The sequence below is a fragment of the Salvelinus namaycush genome, chromosome 12 (assembly GCF_016432855.1).
Source record: "Salvelinus namaycush isolate Seneca chromosome 12, SaNama_1.0, whole genome shotgun sequence".
NCBI classification, from domain to species: domain Eukaryota; kingdom Metazoa; phylum Chordata; class Actinopteri; order Salmoniformes; family Salmonidae; genus Salvelinus; species Salvelinus namaycush.
Window position 1 is genome coordinate 17,613,481 of NC_052318.1, and position 20,728 is coordinate 17,634,208.

A 20,728-nucleotide genomic window follows, 5' to 3' on the forward strand; every position below is an offset into this window, starting at 1 on the left:
TCACGTTTAGAATACGTTTACTTATTGTTCGAATTCTCTGGTGTTACCTAAACAAAAACCAATAACTTTTAGCAACTTTTGAAAAGTAACTTAAAGCTATAATGTACACATTTTCCCTCTAAATGACACAACCAATTTTCTCTAGCATAATTTAGTACGGCCACACCCGGTGGGGAAAGTACAGATTGTATCCTCCTATAATACCCAATGCTAAATTCAAAGTTGTGGTTAAATATATGGATTTGCCAATCATTATCAAATGTTAAATATACAGGTTTAGTACTTTTATCAAATAGATTAGTATAGTTCAAATAAAGATATGCGTTTACTAGTGCTCAGCCTGTGTTCAGAACACAGCAACTAGCCAATATAATACCAAAAATGACTGTCTTATTCATGCCTCTAGGCAAAACATCTAGTTACTCCAACTAGGTTTAGCAGCAAAACTATCGTATAAGTAAAATCAACTTCTCAACTCTTTCCATTCCAAAGTGTAAACTTACCATATACTTCGCTAAATTTATATCGCATGTCAGCCAATCCATAACAATAATATCATTAGTCTGTAAATTTAACCTAAATAAGTTATTAAATGTATTCTCTCTACTCCGAATTGGTTCTAAGTTTTTTCTGTCACCAGCATTCAAACAGGCTCCCCGTTTGCTGGGAGACCGTTGAGTGCTGCAATACTGCCATCTTCTGTCCATTCTCTGTACAGCTCTCCACCCCCAACTATTCTAAGAGTTATGAGTGTGTGGAGGAATATCACAAATAAGGGGCCAGATATCCCTAATCTCGCCCAGGGAGGGAGATATCCCTCTAACTGGGAGAGGTTCCTTTTTCAGGGGAGGCGAAGTTTGATGCCGCATCACCTGAGTCAGGAGTGTCTTAATTTGGAATCGAATTTAGGCCGCTCAAATCGGCTCTGACTTCTGTAAGGAATTGGAGCTAGAGTGCAATGTGTGAGGTGGTGCCAAGGTGCGCCTGATTTACCTTTGACCTGAACTGAGTGTGAAGTAACCTCCTTCACTTCGTACAGTTCAGTCCACCTGGGTTCCAGCCACTTTCTCTTGTGGACTTTAACCCCCACCCAGTCACCATTTTACATTCAGTAGTGGCGTGCCTCCTGGCAGCTCCCCCTCTTGGACCTTGCGAACCTGGGTAGAGAGTGCTACAGAGAGTTCCGTCAGTTTTTTCACATATTTACATCAAGAGCGGGCATATGACCTCCCTCTCTTGGTGGACCAGGTATGACTTCCAGTCTTGTTCTTTTCCCCCTGACCTGTCTTGTATCTTCTGATCTAGAAAATCGTTAAATTTAAGCTTAGGAGTATTTGGGGTCGTCATATTTTATTTTAATGCAGTGGGATTTTAATGCAGAATAGTTTTAGTAATGTGTGCACGTATATCAGTGTATGTGTTTGACTATCCGACTGTACTTAGCCCGTCACTGGATAAAATCCAGCAATGTATCCCTGGAGACAAGTACTCTGCCTTAACTCAGAGCTCCTCCCTCGTACACTCGGAATTATGTGTTATGTCATTGATATTTGCAGACGTTGTGGAATGCGCAATTAACATCTACCCACGTTTTAAATTACCTTCAAAACAATATTCATTCAACAGTTGACATTTACACAAAACATTTGTTATCAACAATATACCTTAATCAGTTTAATTATCACTGGCGTATCTAACACCAGGGCGTATCTAACACCACATACTTTTCAATACTGGCGTATCTAACACCAGGGCGTATCTAACACCACATACTTTTCAATACTGGCGTATCTAACACCAGGGCGTATCTAACACCACATACTTTTCAATACTGGCGTATCTAACACCAGGGCGTATCTAACACCACATACTTTTCAATACTGGCGTATCTAACACCAGGGCATATCTAACACCACATACTGTTTCAATACTGGCGTATCTAACACCAGGGCGTATCTAACACCACATACTTTTCAATACTGGCGTATCTAACACCAGGGCGTATCTAACACCACATACTTTTCAATACTGGCGTATCTAACACCAGGGCGTATCTAACACCACATACTTTTCAATACTGGCGTATCTAACACCAGGGCGTATCTAACGCCACTTTAGTTATTCAAAACTAATAACCACATATCTTTACTTCACTGTCCTTCACATGTCATCTATACACATAAATTTAAACAAGAATTCTTACCCAGACTCGGTACTACTGATCGAAATTTGGAAGGACTATACGACAATATGCAAAGTTTGATTTAACAGGTCTTGCTTACCTTGTTTATGGTCGACCAGAAGATCAGTTTCCCGAGTTGAGCAGAACTGTCGTCCTCCCCCAAAGAATTTCACCTGTCCTCCGTGAACCGTCCTTCCACCAACTCGCCCCCTCACATCTATATCAACCACTCTGGACCGGGTATCTAGACAACCATCCTCTGCTTACCAAGTTTCTGTTGATAATGGGATATGGAGAAGGGTGAGCCGGTCAAGGATCGATTCAGACAAGGTGATAAATTGTATGACAAGCGACAGTTTAATTATGAGTAAAGATATCTGGTACAAGCGTATACGGTCTCGTTCCTTCGGCTCATAGAGAACCTCCAGAAAAAGCCCAGATAACAGAATGCATAGACATTTTATACAACACAGAAAGTAGGTTGAGTCTGGAAGTTCTGGTCCTTTGGTTGGTTCTGGACAGGTTGTTGTCTTCTCAGATTGGGCCTGATGAGCTGGGCGTCATCCTTCTGAGTCTTATAGCAAAAGTTCTTTGTTATCAAATGTTCAGCTAAGCAGGAGATTTTGTGTGTGCGTAGTCAGCCCCCTGTCCTTGGGTATGCGTGTGTGTGTCTTATTATCTCGTGAAATGCAGACCCAAGCACTCTTTTGATCAAGGCCTTTCCTGCCTTATCAGTGTTTATGAAAGGTCTGTGCCAGCCATCTGTCTTTGGGTGTGTGTGTGGTTCTCTGTATCTGTTTATGAGTGTGTGAGAAACCCTGCTTAGAAAGAAGTTAGTTATAACAATGTAATAGCAATATGCTTGTGTTATTTTAAATGGTATTTATTACAACAGTCAATAAAATTGAAACCGAAATGAATGAAATTAAAAAGGAGAACACCGTTCTGAAGGAATGCTTACTAGACATACAAACTAGATCCATGAGAGAGAATTTGGTACTTACAGGTATCCAAGAGAAAGAAGGAGAGGTTCCTGAATCTGTAGTTAGAGAGTTCCTTTTTGCAGCGCTTCAGATTCCACGCGAAGTTATCGATAAGATCCAACTTGAACGTGTACACCGCCTCGGACAGAGAGGGCAGAGGTACGAACGCCCAATCGTTGCCAAATTTGCTTCATTTAAAGATAAAATAATGGTTAAAAGCCTGGGTAAAAGACTTGCTGGGACCAAAATTGGCATGAATGATCAGTTTCCGAAAGAAATTGCAGAACGGCGCAAAGTTCTGTATCCAATTTTCAAAGAAAATAGATTAAAAGCGAAACGAGTAGCTCTCGTCGTTGATAAACTATATATTGATAACCAGTTGTTCAGAGACACAAAGACTACTCCATGGTTATTTTAAAAATTACAAAGTTCTCATAGATGAGGAAAATAAACACAATTCAAGCCCGGTTATTGATTGTAACAATACAATACAAAATATAGCTTTTCTATAAATCTTCATATATAACTAATTGAACACAAGCACTATTTCTACATAGTGAAGATAAAAACTAAGTAAACAGAAGGCACAGTATGTGTGGATGGTGTGGTGTGTGTTTATTTTTATTTGTTATGTTTGGAAAGTTGAGTGAGTGAGTAATGAAATAGTTGCATATCCCAGAGCCAGTGTATTGCTGTGGGCCGGGTATGAGAGGGCTTTCAATGTTGTTCAGATGATGGATATACTTTTATAATGAATTATACGTCTTATTTATTTATTGTCCTATCATGGGGAACTACATTTTTAAAATAAATTATATCTAATTATTTATTATCCTATTTTAATGGTACGGTCCATGGCCCTATACCCTAGACACCCACATGAATGGCCCAGATACTAAGGAGAAGTCCCTAACTGTTTTATGTGCATGCTGTAAGCGGTCTGTATGCAGCCAAAATGAGGTCAGGGACCAAGAGCAGCACTGCCCCCTCAAGATTCTGAGCCTGCTTGGCAGGGTTGGTCCTGCAAAGCCAAAGCCCCCTAAAGGGAGAGCATAATAAACAAGGAAATTCTCAAAGCTGCTAATGAGAACCTTGACGACCTTGTACCTAGCCGGTGGGGATTCCGGTGGGGTGCCCCCACCCAGGCAGTGGCAGTGCTGGCAACACTAGCTGCAGTAACCCATGGGGAGGGGGTCACACTCGGACATTCAGAGAGGGGGTATATTATTGTGGCCCTGGTGGCACGAAATCAAGTCGGACTGCATGGAGATGCTTGGGAACATGGTCAAAATGGATGACCGTATTGTGGGTGTTTCAGGAAGAAGGTGTACATTTGACCTCCATCATTTAGGATGTGACAATGGTAAATAAATCTCTACATTTATGCTCATTTTTTGCGCGGTCTTGCAGGCCTTCTCATGCAGCTGCAACTGCAAGTACATTTGTAAATCATGATCCATCTTGAGTTGGGCTCTGGGATGGTGCAATTGTTGAGAGGGTGAGCTTATGGTTGTGTGGGGGTAAGGGCTGAATGTGTGTGGGTGTATGTGTGTATCCCACAACTGTTGCGAAGGAAGAAGTAAAAGATGTTAGGGACTATAGAGGATGATTCACAGCAATATGTAATAAAAATAGAGGTGAGGGCGATGGAAATGCATTTGGCAATGGATCTGCTTCGGTTCGGTGGATGGCGCTGTGTGCACTTTTCGAAGGATGGATCCCAGTCGGTCCGGGGCTGTGCGATGCGGGGGGTCGGGGGTGGTCTGCCGGTCATTGGGATGACAACCCAACTCGAGATGGGGGCTTTTGGCGGGTGGAATAGTGGGGACCAATTGGAGGTTTGCTTAGTGGAGATGCAAATGTCATGGTACAACTATATAGACACTCAATCATTATGTTACTTTTTAATAGGACGTTTACAAACATATATTTTGATAAAAATAATTGAAAGGTGTGTCTCATTATGGTAAGTGGTGAAATAAGTATAGCCAGTTACAATTGTAATGGCTTAGCAGATAATAAGAAAAGACTATCAGTATTTACCTGGCTAAAAGAGAAGGATTATAATATCTACTGTTTACAGGAAACCCATTCGACAGTTTTAGATGAAGTTTTGTGGAAAAAGAACTGGGGGGGCGAAATATATTTCTCCCATGGGCAAAGAAATTCAAAAGGGGTGATGGTTTTAATTAATAATAACTTTGATCCAAATGTGCAACTTGTCCAAACAGATCCTCAAGGTAGATGGATTATTTTAAATATGTTATTGGACAATAAACATATATGGCTTATTAACCTATACGGTCCGAATAATGATGATCCAAGCTTCTTTGACAATATATATAAGAATGTATCAACTCTACAAGCAACACTAGACTCTATTATTATAGTGGGAGATTTTAATACGGTCTTAAATACCTCTATGGACCGGAAAGGAAATCACACTACAAACTATCACCCTCAGGCACTTAAGGAAATCAGGAATGTCATGGATATATTGGAATTAGTGGATATATGGAGACTTAAATACCCTGACCTAGTGAGATATACATGGCGGAGGCTTAATCAAGCTAGTCGCCTTGACTACTTTCTTATATCATTCTCTCTGGCACCAAAAGTTAAAAAGTGTTTGATAGGGGGCAGAATGCGGTCAGACCATCACATAATTGGCATATATATTACTCTTACAGAATTTCCACGTGGGCGAGGATATTGGAAATTTAATCAAAGCCTACTAGATGATAAATTGTTTAGAACTAGGACAGAAGAATTTATAACTGACTTTTTTAGACATAACATAGGTACAGCAGATCCCCATATTGTATGGGACACTTTTAAGTGTGGCTTTAGAGGCCATGCAATTCAGTACTCATCTATAAAACAAAAGCAATTTCGATCAAAAGAGTCCATATTAACAAAGGAAATTGAAGGACTAACAGTACAGTTAGATAACAATAAAAACGGTACCATAGAGGCACAGAATAAGTTAGAGGAAAAACAAAAAGAAATGGAGGAACTTATTCAAGAAAGATCCAGTGTAATATATTACAAAAATAAAGCGAACTGGATGGAATATGGGGAAAAATGCACCAAATTCTTTTTCAATCTTCAATATAGAAATGCTACCAAAAAAAACGTATTAAAACTTGTTACAAAAGATGGAGTCACGCATGATTCACCAAATGATATTTTGAAAGAGGAAGTAAAGTACTTTAAGAATATATTTTCGTTTCAGGCTCCTCCATCTCCACTAACTGAAACTAATTGTATGGATTTTTTCCCTAATAATAATGTAAAATTAACATCTGTACAGAAAGACTCATGTGAAGGCCTAATTACAGAGGAGGAACTACTTGATGCAATTGGGGCCTTTAAGGATGGGAAAACTCCAGGACTGGATGGCATACCAGTGGAAGTATACAAACATTTTTTTGATATACTCAAAGGACCATTATTAGCTTGTTTTAACCACTCCTATATAAATGATAGATTATCAGACACGCAACAAGAAGGTGTGATATCATTATTACTGAAACAGGACCCAAGTGGTATATATAAAGATCCAGTCCATTAAAAAAATTGGAGACCTCTTACACTTCAGTGTTGTGATGCAAAAATCCTAGCAAAATGCTTGGCGCATAGAATAAAAAAAGTTTTGTCAGATATTATTCATCCTAATCAAACAGGTTTTTTACATGGACGATACATTGGAGATAATATAAGGCAAGTACTGGAAACAATAGAACACTATGAAATATCGGGGACACCAGGCCTGGTTTTCATAGCTGATTTTGAAAAGGCTTTTGATAAAGTACGACTGGAGTTTATATATAAATGCCTAGAATATTTCAATTTTGGGGAATCTCTTATAAAATGGGTAAAAATTATGTATAGTAACCCTAGGTGTAAAATAGTAAATAATGGCTACATCTCAGAAAGTTTTAAACTATCTAGAGGAGTAAAACAAGGTTGTCCACTATCGGCATATCTATTTATTATTGCCATCGAAATGTTAGCTGTTAAAATTAGATCAAACATTAATATTAAGGGATTAGAAATCCAGGGCCTAAAAACTAAGGTGTCATTGTACGCTGATGATTCATGTTTTCTTTTAAAACCACAACTAGAATCTCTCCACGGCCTCTTAGAGGATCTAGATACATTTGCTATCCTCTCTGGATTAAAACCAAATTATGATAAATGTACCATATTACGTATTGGATCACTAAAAAATACACATTTTACATTGCCATGTAGTTTACCAATTAAATGGTCTGACGGTGATGTGGACATACTCGGTATACAAATCCCAAAAGAAAGAAATGATCTCACTCCAATAAATTTTTATAGAAAGTTAGCCAAAATAGATAAGATCTTGCTACCATGGAAAGGAAAATACCTGTCTATTTGTGGGAAAATCACCCTGATTAACTCTTTAATCATATCACAGTTTACCTATTTGCTTATGGTTTTGCCTACACCTAGTGACCTGCTTTTTAAATTATATGAACAAAAAATATTCAATTTTATTTGGAACGGCAAGCCAGATAAAATTAAAAGGGCCTATTTATATAACGAATATGAATTCGGAGGGCAGAAATTATTAAATATTAAAGCATTAGACCTCTCACTAAAGGCATCAGTCATACAAAAGTTATACTTAAATCCAAACTGGTTCTCTAGTAGATTGGTACGAATGTCTCATCCTATGTTCAAGAAGGGCCTTTTTCCCTTTATTCAGATTACACCTGCTCACTTTCGGTTGCTTGAAAAGGAAATAATCTCCAAAATATCTTTATTTTTTAAGCAAGCCTTAGAAAGTTGGTTGCAATTTCAGTTTAATCCACCTGAAAGGACGGAACAAATAGTACAACAAATCTTGTGGTTAAATTCAAATATAGTAATTGATAAAAAAACTGTATTTATCGAAGAAATGTTTAAAAAAGGTATAATTTTTGTGAATGATATCATAAATAGGACTGGTGGAGTAATGTCACACATGCAGCTAACACAGACATATGGAAATGTCTGCTCTACCCAAAATTACAACCAATTAATTGCAGCATTACCACAAAAATGGAAGAGGCAGGTGGAAGGGGATAAAAGTAAGGAACTTGTATGTCGGCCTTATATTAAAGAACATAAATGGTTAAAGAAAAGTGTGATAAATAAAAACATATACCAATTTCATTTAAGGACCAAAAAACTTACAGCTGTGCCATATAAATTGCAAAATAGTTGGGAAGAGATTTTCGATGTACCCATTCCATGGCACATGGTGTATGAATTGATACGCAAAACAACGCCGGATTCAAAACTTCGAATTTTTCAATTTAAATTATTGTACAAAATTCTTGCAACTAATAGAATGTTATATATATGGGGGATACAATCTTCCCAGCTCTGTAAATTCTGCTGTGAGGAGGCAGAGTCATTAGACCATTTATTTTGGTATTGTCCGCATGTAGCTCGTTTTTGGTCACAGGTCCAGGAATGGTTGAAGAATTGCAACATTTGTGTAGAACTAACGCTACAGATAGCAATACTGGGGGATTTGAAAAGCCATAGTCAATCAATCAATAATATAATAATTATTTTAGCAAAAATGTTTATTTTTAATTTACAATCCGTGGAAGCTATGAGAATAGGAAGATTCAAATCTTTTGTGAAGCATCACAGCACAGTTGAAAAATATATGGCAAATAAAAATCCGAAATGGATGATGTTGGAAGATAGATGGGAAAGGTTGAGTGGAGCTGAAGGGTGGGACTAATAACAAGATAAACAATGTAGGGCATACGGGATCTGTGAAATGTGTATAGGTGCGGAGCTATTGTGAAATAGCACAGTTACAAGTGGAAATCAAACTGGATGGACAACAGAAATAGAGGAAGGACTAAGAACAAACAAGAGAGAACTATTATAAACTAGACTGTGTCTGTAAAATGTGTATAAGATGTATAAATTGAAGGTAAAAACAGAAATGTTTATCAGTTTACTCCAATTGGGGGATCGGTGGTAGGGTTTGCAAAAAAGAAAAAAAAAAAAAAAAAAAAAGTACTAGCTCTGTGGTTCCAATAATTTTGCCAATGCCATTTGTTTTTATTTTCTAAATTAAAGTGGTGCTGATCTGACTGATTTCACCTCGGTTTTTCTCCTCATAAAGAAAGGCAACTGAGAAGACAAAGTTTGTGTCTTGGGGGATTGGTTTGATGCGGGTGTTTCTTGGATGTATTGTTGTCTCATGTCACTGAGGGAGTTTGGTTAAGCTGGTGCCTGGGTAGCCGCTGGATTGGCCGGGTTGGCCAGGTTAGCCACTTGATTGGCCGGGGTAGCTGCTGTATTGGACACGTTGGCTGGAGTAGCTGCTAGGTTGGCTGGGGTAGCAGCTGGATTGGCCAGTTTGGCAGGGGTAGCCGTTTAGCCGGCTACCATCCACCTACCTTCCTGGGTTTTGGCGTCATGAAATATACACGGGGTCCAGAATTATTGGCTCCCTTGATAAAGATGAGCAAAAATGAATAACTAATACAAATACTAAGCTATATTGTACGCTCAAATAATTTATACTAATGCAATTGCTCAGAGAAAGAGATATATTGTATCCCTGGTTTTCAATACTCCAGCACCCTCTCCGTGCGATGATAACAACACAGCCTTTTTCTAAAATGTTTTATGAGATTGAAGAATTGGGAGGGATCTTAAGACAATTCATGCAGAATCTTTCTAGATCCTTGATATCCTTTCTATCCTCTTCAATTCAAACCACTTGTTTTCAATTGGGAGACTGAGATGACCATAGCAAAATGTACATTTTGTGGTCAATTAACCATTTCTTTGTGGATTTTGATGTGTGCTTGGGGTTATTGTCTCGTGGGAAGAGTCACTTGCGGCCAAGTTTCAGCTTCCTTGGCAGAGGCAACCAGGTTTTTGGCTTAAATGTCCTGGTACTTTGTAAAGTTTATTATGTTGTTGACCTTAACCTCTAACACCTCCCAAACCCGGATCCGGGAGCACCCCCCACCACCCCCCACTGACTAGCATAGCTAGCATAGCGTCACAAGTAAATAGTAGCATCTAAATATCATTAAATCACAAGTCCAAGACACCAAATGAAAGATACAGATCTTGTGAATAAAGCCATCATTTCTGATTTTTAAAATGTTTTACAGGGAAGACACAATATGTAAATCTATTAGCTAACCACGTTAGCAAAAGACACCATTTTTCTTACTCCACTATTTTTTCACTCCATCACCAGCTATCACCAATTCGACCAAATAAAGATATAAATAGCCACTAACCAAGAAAAAACTTCATCAGATGACAGTCTGATAACATATTTATTGTATAGCATAGGTTTTGTTAGAAAAATGTGCATATTTCAGGTATAAATCATAGTTTGCCATTGCAGCCACCATCACAAATCTCCCCAAAGCGACTAGAATTACTACAGAGAGCAACGTGTATTACCAATTTACTCATCATAAAACATTTCTTAAAAATACACAGCGCACAGCAATGGAAAGACACAGATCTTGTGAATTCAGACAATATTTCAGATTTTCTAAGTGTTTTACAGCGAAAACACAATAAATCGTTATATTAGCATACCACATGTGCAAACGTTACCCGAGCATTGATTCAAGGCAAAAAGAGCGATAGCGTTATCATCACCAAAATATATTAATTTTTTCACTAACCTTCTCAGAATTCTTCCGATGACACTCCTGTAACATCATATTACACAATCCATATAGAGTTTGATCGAAAATGTGCATATTTAGCGGCACAAATCGTGCTTACACAATGGAAATACTGTCCAACTACTCAAGCAATCTGCCCGGCGCCATCTTGGAAAGACACCTATTTTTATCGAAAACTATTCATAAACTTGACTAAAAAAATACAAGTTGGACAGCAATTGAAAGACAAATTAGTTCTTAATGCAATCGCTGAATTACATTTCTAAAATTATCCTTACTGTGCAATACAGGGTGTGCCAAAGCGAAGCTACACAAAAAAAAATGGCGATATATGCGTTTAACATTTTTCAACAGAACAACGATTTATCATCATAAATAGTTCTTACTATGAGCTGATCTTCCATCAGAATCTTGGGCAATGTATCCTTTCTCCGGTCTAATCGTCTTTTGGTCGAAAGATGTCCTCTTGTCCTGTCGAAATGGCCACTAACGTTCGGCATGTACTGGAAAAGTGCCCAGCTCTTGGAAGTGCGTCACAAAGAAATGCCAGAAAATCGCACTAAACGGATATAAATTGCTATAAAACGGTTTAAATTAACTACCTTATGATGTCTTTAACACCTATAACGAATAAAAATATGACCGGGGATATAGAAGTGGCTAAACCAAAGCTTGGAAGGAGGCCAGTCCGACGTCCATCGTGCGTCAAGCGCAGGGAACAAAAGAAAGCTACTTCCGCCCTTTGGTCTTTTATAAAGTCCCAGATTGCGCAATCGACTCCATTCAAATTGTCACCACTTACTGACATCTAGAGGAAGGCGTAGGCAGTGTTTGTATCCCCATAGCATTCACAGGGACCTTAAAACTGACCTGGGAACAGGGGCCAAGATTTCTGAAATCTCACTCCCTGTCAGGAAAAGTGCTGTAGAATGAGTTCTGTTTCACTCAGAGACATAATTCCAACGGTTATAGAAACTAGAGAGTGTTTTCTATCCAATAATAATAATAATATGCATATTGTACGAGCAAGAATTGAGTACTAGGCAGTTTAATTTGGAGACCAATATTTCCAAGATCGAAATAGCACCCCCCATAGGCTCAAGAGGGTCCCAGGACCAGTGGAAGCAAAATAGGCCCTTAACATCAAAGATCCACCACCATATTTTACAGTAGGGACAAGGTATTTTTACGCATATGCATTGTTCTTTTGAAGGCCAAACCCACACTGCTGGTGTGTGTGACCAAGGACCTCTATTTTTGTGTCATACATCACGCCAGTGAGAGAAGACACAGGGGCTAGAATTGCACTCCCAGTGCATTATGTGCTGGGAGTGCAAATCTAGCCCCTGTGTCATCTGTTAGAAAGACACTGCAAGCCGGTGCTTCACTGTTAACACTTTATTGCTAAGGTAGCCAGAAGAGTATTAAGATGTAAAGTAGTATCTGTATGTGACCGCTGACTCCGGTGCTGAGCTGGAATCTAAAGGTAGCAGGGAATTATTCATAGCTAGCTTATCTAGCTAGCTAAAATCTCACATTGGTTGAAGAATTGCTCTGACTTTAAAAGCACTTGAGAGGCAAGAAGGTTGACCAAACATAGTTGAATCCCAAAATAATTAGCCCTGATAACTCAGATGGCAGTGCCTCACTGTTCCTCTCAGCAGCCTCTTCGGAGTCTTCTGGCATGCTTGCTACTCTCCTCTAGGAGATTCAAGATGGTAACAAAGAAATTGACAAGAAATTGGTTGAACATTCTTCCATTGACGGCCTGAAATCCTCCCTGAATGCCCTCCTTTTGAGAACAACTGAGGCTGACTTGTGATTTAGCACGGTTGGATATACCATCACCTGACATGACCAGGTTATCAAACAACTGCAGAAAGACAATGCCTATCTCACAAACAAGTTGGACCAGATGGAGAACCAGAGCAGATGTAGCAATAAGCGTGTGTTGGGATTGAAGGAGGACAGCGAGGGCCGTGATCCCTCTCTTTTCTTCACTCAATGGATCCCTGATGTTCTGGGCATAACCAACTTTACAAAGCCATTGGAAATCGAACGTGCCCACAGAACCTTAACCCCGAAAACCACACCAGATGAGCCCCCACGGGACGTCCTGACCAGGTTCCTCTGTTTCCAGGACAGAGAAAGATACTGGGGTTTGGTGGCATGTCTCGTGGGGTAAGTGTGTGTCAGAGCTGTGTGTAAGTTGACTATACAAACAATTTGGGATTTTCAACACATTAATGTTTCTTACAAAAATAAGAAGTGATGCAGTCAGTCTCTCCTAAAATCTTATTTATATCAGCCCTCTGATTACAACGAAGAGCAAGACATGCAGCTCTGTTCTGGGCCAGCTGCAGCTTAACTAGGTCTTTCCTTGCAGCACTCGACCACACGACTGGACAATAACCAAGATAAGACAAAACTAGATTCTGCAGGATTTGCTTTTTGGAGTGGGGTGTCAACAAAGCAGAGCATCTCTTTATTACAGACAGACCTCTCCCCATCTTTACAACCATTTAATCTATATGTTTTGACCATGACAGTTTACAATCTAAGGCAACATTTGGAATTTGGATCTGTTTACCGCTATAAATAATTTGGACATTTTCAACTAACAGTTATTTTTCCTGTGGTGAGTTCTATTACATTTAGAGGAGAGTATGTTTTGGTTTTGACAATATCCATTGGGCAAGAAAATTAGTAGGCCTAGGCCCATTGCTTTTTCCCCCATTTATGTTTCTCTTCTTCTCCTGAAAAGAGACTCAAGCAGCCTTTATTGTTGACAGTAAAATGTTCAGCCATAAAGGTCTATTCACAACATTTGTTTTCAATATAGAGAGCTTGTAGGTTTTGGTTTTAGTTTATTCCAAACGTTAGCTAGTAAGAGCAAAATGGAAAGCCAGTAACAACGTGTCTCTACAAGTGTTTTCATGTATGATTGTTGGGGATTGGGATTTTAGTCTGACAATCAGGGTGTGTGGGGTTCATGTTTTTTCTTCTTCTATGTTTAATGTCAATTCCTTCCTAAAGAAACACTGTCACACCCTGGCCTTTGTTATATTGATTTTCTTTATTAGTTTAGTTAGGTCAGGGTGTGACATGGGGGATGTTTGTGTGTTTTGTCTAGTTTAGGGTGTGTGTATTGTTTAGGGGGTTTTGTAGTATGTATGGGGTTGTGTTCAGTGTAGGTGTTTAGGAAAGTCTATGGTTGCCTGATTTGGTTCTCAATCAGAGACAGCTGTTTATTGTTGTCTCTGATTGGGAGCCATATTTAAGGCAGCCATAGGCTTTAGGTGTTTGTGGGTAATTGTCTATGTTGAACGTTAGTAGCTTGTGTGTGCACTTTCGTTTATAGCTTCACGGTCGTTTATTGTTTTTGTTAGTGTGTCAAAGTGTTTCGTTTCGTGTTTCATCTTCATTATTAAAAAGATGTATTCATATCACGCTGCGTATTGGTCAGATCCATGCACCTCCTCAGACGAGGAGGAGAACGACCGTGACAGAATTACCCACCAACCCAGGACCAAGCAGCGTGTGAAACAGCAACAGGACCCACCTACACAGGATTTATGGAAATGGGAGCAGGATCTGGGCTACACTACGTGGGAGGAGATCGACAGGTGGGCGATCGACCCAGGGCGAATGCCGGAGCCCGCCTGGGATTCTCTGGCGCAGTGCGAGGAGGGATACCGGCGAATGGAGGCAGTACGACGACGCGGTAGGAAGCCTGTGAGTCAGCCCAAAAAATTTCTTGGGGGGGGGGGGCTAAAAGGGAGTGTGGCGAAGTCTGGTAGGAGACCTGCGCCTACTCCCTGTACTTACCGTGGAGAGCGAGAGTACGGGCAGACACCGTGTTACGCAGTAGAGCGAATGGTGTCTCCTGTACGTGTGCATAGCCCGGTGCGGTACATACCAGCTCCTCGTATCGGCCGGGCTAGATTGATTATTGAGCCAGGTGCCATGAAGCCGGCTCAACGCGTCTGGTCTCCAGTGCGTCTCCTCGGGCCGGCTTACATGGCACCAGCCTTACGCATGGTGTCCCCGGTTCGCCTGCATAGCCCGGTGCGGGTTATTCCACCTCCCCGCACTGGTCGGGCGATGGGGAGCATACAACCAGGTAAGGTGGGGCAGGCTCAGTGCTCAAGGGAGCCAGTACGCCTGCACGGTCCGGTATTTCCGGCGCCACCTCCCCGCCCCAGCCCAGAACCACCAGTGCCAACACCACGCACCAGGCTTCCAGTGTGTCTCCAGAGCCCTGTTCCTCCTCCACGCACTCGCCCTATGGTGCGTGTCTCCAGCCCGGTACCACCAGTTCCGGCACCACGCACCAAGCCTCCTGTGCGTCTCCAGAGTCCTGTGCGTCCTGTTGCTACTCCCCGCACTAGCCTTGAGGTGCGTGTCCTCAGCCCGGTACCTCCAGTTCCGGTACCACGCACCAGGCCTACTGTGCGCCTCAGCCGGCCAGAGTCTGCCGTCTGCCCAGTGCCGCCTGCACTGTCCGTCTGCCCAGAGCCGTCAGAGCTGCCCGTCTGTCCCGAGCCGTCAGAGCTGCCCGTCTGTCCCGAGCCGTCAGAGCTGCCCGTCTGTCCCGAGCCGTCAGAGCTGCCGTCTGTCCCGAGCCGTCAGAGCTGCCGTCTGTCCCGAGCCGTCAGAGCTGCCCGTCTGTCCCGAGCCGTCAGAGCTGCCCGTCTGTCCCGAGCCGTCAGAGCTGCCCGTCTGTCCCGAGCCGTCAGAGCTGCCCGTCTGTCCCGAGCCGCTAGAGCCGTCCGCCAGACAGGATCAGCCAGAGCCGTCCGCCAGACAGGATCAGCCAGAGCCGTCCGCCAGACAGGATCAGCCAGAGCCGTCCGCCAGACAGGATCAGCCAGAGCCGTCCGCCAGACAGGATCAGCCAGAGCCGTCCGCCAGACAGGATCAGCCAGAGCCGTTCGCCAGACAGGATCAGCCAGAGCCGTCCGCCAGACAGGATCAGCCAGAGCCGTTCGCCAGACAGGATCAGCCAGAGCCGTCCGCCAGTCATGAGCTGCCCCTCAGTCATGAGCTGCCCCTCAGTCTGGAGCTGCCCCTCAGTCTGGAGCTGCCCCTCAGTCCGGAGCTGCCCCTCCGTCCAGTGGCGCCCTATGGGATGGAAATCAGTCCGGGACTCGCCGTTCCAGAGGCGCCACCAAAGCGGGTAGTGACTATGGTGGAGGGGGGTCCACGTCCCGCACCCGAGCCGCCACCATAGGAAGGCCCACCCGGACCCTCCCCTTCTGTGTCAGGTTTTGCGGCCGGAGTCCGCACCTTTGGGGGGGGGGGGGGTACTGTCACACCCTGGCCTTTGTTATATTGATTTTCTTTATTAGTTTAGTTAGGTCAGGGTGTGACATGGGGGATGTTTGTGTGTTTTGTCTAGTTTAGGGTGTGTGTATTGTTTAGGGGGTTTTGTAGTATGTATGGGGTTGTGTTCAGTGTAGGTGTTTAGGAAAGTCTATGGTTGCCTGATTTGGTTCTCAATCAGAGACAGCTGTTTATTGTTGTCTCTGATTGGGAGCCATATTTAAGGCAGCCATAGGCTTTAGGTGTTTGTGGGTAATTGTCTATGTTGAACGTTAGTAGCTTGTGTGTGCACTTTCGTTTATAGCTTCACGGTCGTTTATTGTTTTTGTTAGTGTGTCAAAGTGTTTCGTTTCGTGTTTCATCTTCATTATTAAAAAGATGTAATCATATCACGCTGCGTATTGGTCAGATCCATGCACCTCCTCAGACGAGGAGGAGAACGACCGTGACACATACAGTGCATTTGGAAAGTATTTAGACCCCTTGACATTTTCCACGTTTTGGAACATTACAGCCTTATTCTAAAATTGAATTTAAAAAATGTTCCTCAACAATCTACACACAATACCTCATAATGACTAAGCGAAAACAGGTAAAAAAAAAAAAAAACGGACTGTCGCTGCACAGCTATTTTCAGGTCTCTTCAGAGATGGTCAATCAAGTTCAGGCTCGGCCTCTAGCTGGGCCACTCAAGGACATTCAGAGACTTGTCCCAAAGCCACTCCTGCGTTGTCTTGGCTGTGTGCTTAGGGTCATTGTTCTGTTGGAAGGTGAACCTTCGCCCCAGTCTGAGGTCCTGAGTGCTCTGGAGCAGGTTTTCATTAAGGATCCCTCTGTACTTTCTCCATTCATCTTTCCCTCGATCCTGATTAGTCTCCCAGTCCCTGCCACTGAAAACCTCCCCACAGCATGATGCTGCCACCACCATGCTCACCTTAGGGATGGTGCCAGGTTTCCTCCAGACGTGATGCTTGGCATTCAGGCCAAAGAGTTCAATCTTGGTTTCATCAGACCAGAGAATCTTGTTTCTCATGGTTTAATCAATTTTAGAAAACTTTTTCCGTTGCAAGAGGAACTGCAATTTTGATAAATAGACACAACTCCTTTTTTTATTCAGCAACACCATATCTGATCCCTCAGGCAGGTTTGTTTGTTGGTGCAGGGGCATATGTATTCGGAGTCTTGGACCGTATTGAATATGTATGCTCCTAACTTCGATGTCCATACAGTATGTTTATTCATAATATCTTCCTTCAGGTTGCTCAAGCACCACCAGGATGGCTATTGGCTGTTTAGATACAGTTCTTGATAGGTTCTCTGATAACCCCTCTCCTCTTACCAAAGCCGCCAAGCTCACCCTGTCATTCATGAAGGATCTCAATTTACTAGACGTCTGGAAACAGATGCACTCACAGGATAGGGACTATTCTTTTTATTCACACCCACACAACACACACACATAGATAACTTTTTGTTATCAACCCAACTGTTTCATAGAGTGTTAGATACCGATTATCTCCCCAGATTGCTTAGTGACCATTCTCCTCTGGTATTATCCCTACCAAGGTAAATGGAGCGTACAGACGGAGACTAAATTCTACTCTCCTGAAGCAACCTGCATTTGTACTTTTACTACTTACTTTGACAAACAAACACTCTGCTCCTGACAGTTTCATTACATTTACATTTAAGTCATTTAGCAGACGCTCTTATCCAGAGCGACTTACAAACTGGAAAGTTCATACATATTCATCCTGGTCCCCCCGTGGGAATTGAACCGTGGTCCCCCCGTGGGAATTGAACCCACAACCCTGGCGTTGCAAGCGCCATGCTCTACCAACTGAGCCACACGGGACCGACATCTCATTCATTGAGATGCATTGAAAGCCTATCTGAATCATTAGGCTTTTCAATCATGAAATCATTTCCTATATTAAAAAGTTGAAGAGAAAACACAGTGCTGAACTGAATGTCCTTGAATCTGAAATCTTTGAGCTAGAGAACTTACCAGAGGTAAGTCTTTCTATCAAGCTGAGAGGGCCATTACTAGATAAAAACAGTGTTACTACAAACTTGGAGAGAAAGCACACAAAGTATTGGCATGGCAACTGAAAGCAGAGGAAAATAAGAGGACACTTAATGCTATGGAAACTCTTACTTATGAGATATCTTTCAACCCTACTGAAATGAATGATACTTTTAAGAAATACTATGAGCACCTCTATACTTCCCAATCAAGCGATGATCTATCGGGGATTGACTATTTTCTCTCCTCTCTCAACCTCCCATGCCTGTCAGAGGAGGACAGAGAACGCCTGAGTGAACAGTTCTCAGTCCCTGAATTGTTGGAGGCCTTTAAATCTTTACCTTTTAATACATCTCCTGGGGAGGATGCCTTCCCCCCCAGAGTTCTATAAAGAATTTAAAGGACCTCTTGGTACCCTACCTTATGGAAGTACTTTAAAAAAGCTGGGGAGGACAACTGCTTTACAGAGTCTCTCTCAAAAGCTGTGATTACAGTAATTCACAAGAAAGGGGAAAACCTGCTAAAGTGCGTCTCCTATAGACCACTCTCTCTCCTTAATACAGACTGTAAACTGGTCACCACGATGCTATCTTAAAGACTGGAGTCATTGCTCCCTCTGCTGGCCAACCCAGATCAGACTGGCTTCATAATTAATAGATTGTCCTCCAATAATCTTAAAAGGTTCTTTGATATAATTCACCTTGTTAACAAAAATAAATTACCTAGTATCACAGTCTCCCTTGATACTGAAAAGGCCTTTGATAGGGTCGATTGGCCATATCTCTTTCAAGTTTTGGAAAAGTTTGATTAAGGCACCGTATTTGTAAACTTGACAAAATCACTCTACAAATGTCCTAAAGCTAGGATTGCTACCAATGGGATTACTTACTCCTCTTTCCCTCTCTATAGGGGGAATAGACCGCATTGCCATATTAGCCCCCACCTCTTAGCCCTCGTCATCAAACCGTTGGCTGAGGCCATTAGAACGTGCCCTGACATACATGGCTTTCAGGTGGGCCCCCATACTCCTAAATTATCACTTTTTGCCGATGACCTTATCTTATTTCTAATAAACCCAGAACATTCCCTCTCTCACTTACAGAACCTATTACAGCATTATAGTTATTTCTCTTGATATAAGGTCAATTTTGATAAAAGCGGGATCTTATCATTGTCTGTCTTTGACCATCATACCATCAAGTATAAGTTTCCTTTTAGATGGTTGCCTATGGGCTTCACAGATTTGGGCATAATGGTGGATGGTAACCTGAAGAACCTTTATAAAGTCAATCTGTCCGGTTTGTTGCAAAAGGTAGAGGGTGACCTGTGTAAATGGATGGATTTGCCTGTCACTCTACTGGGTAGAGTTAATGTTATTAAAATGAATGTCCTTCCCAGATTTCTATATTGTTTCAATGTCTCCCTATCCCTGTTCCCGCAGCATTCTTTTCCTCTCTCGACAAGCTGACCAGACGGTTTATCTGGCACGGCAAAACTCCTAGGGTTAGTGTGGACAAACTGGTCAAGGGGGCCTAAACCTCCCCAATTTGAGAATGTATTACTGGGCTGCGCAGTCTAGATTTCTGGTTCAGAGGTTTGACAATGGTCCTTCCCCCTCATGGTTGAACATTGAATGGTTTGAGGTACATGAGGAAACTGGGGCAGATTTGTTATACAAATGGGACATCTATAAAATCTATAAGAACTATCACAGACAACCATTTAACTATACATTCAGTCCTGACATGGTGCAAACTGCATGAGCTGTTCAGATGAGAGGGATTTATTTTCCGTAAAACCCCTCTATGGAACAATAGATTGATTCCTATGTTTTTCCAGAATAGTAACTTTAGACCATGGTCTGATAAGGGTATCACTCTTCTGGAACAATTGATTTGAGGAGGGAATGCTGATGTCCGTTGAACAGCTGAAAGAGAAATACCACTTGTCTAACAAGGACTTCCTTAGTTACCTTCAACTACGACATTTTATTAGGGTGAATCTGAAGGGCCAATAGAACCTTCCTAAGATGTCACCTATTGAACAACTCTGTCATGTAGACCAACCACTAATCAAGACCATTTCCCATGTTTATGATGCTCTTATGTCAGGATTACCACTGCCTGAGTTAGATGGGGAATAGATTTTGGTATTAATCTTGATGAGGAACTATGGAGTGACCCACAGTATATATTTTTTTACCTTTATTTAACTAGGCAGGTCAGTTAAGAACAAATTCTTATTTATAATGACAGGCTAGGAACTGCTCCTTGTTCAGGACCAGAACAACAGATTCTTACCTTGTCAGCTCGGGGATTTGAGCTAGCAACCTTTCAGTTACTGGCCCAAAACTCTAACCACTAGGCTACCTGCCATATGCAAGGATGGTGTTACTTCCACATGGCAGAAGCTACTCTTCCTGGGGTCCAGCAAAATTAAGGCAGTTTATACCAATTTAAAAACATTACAATATATTCACAGATTTCACAACACACTGTGTGCCCTT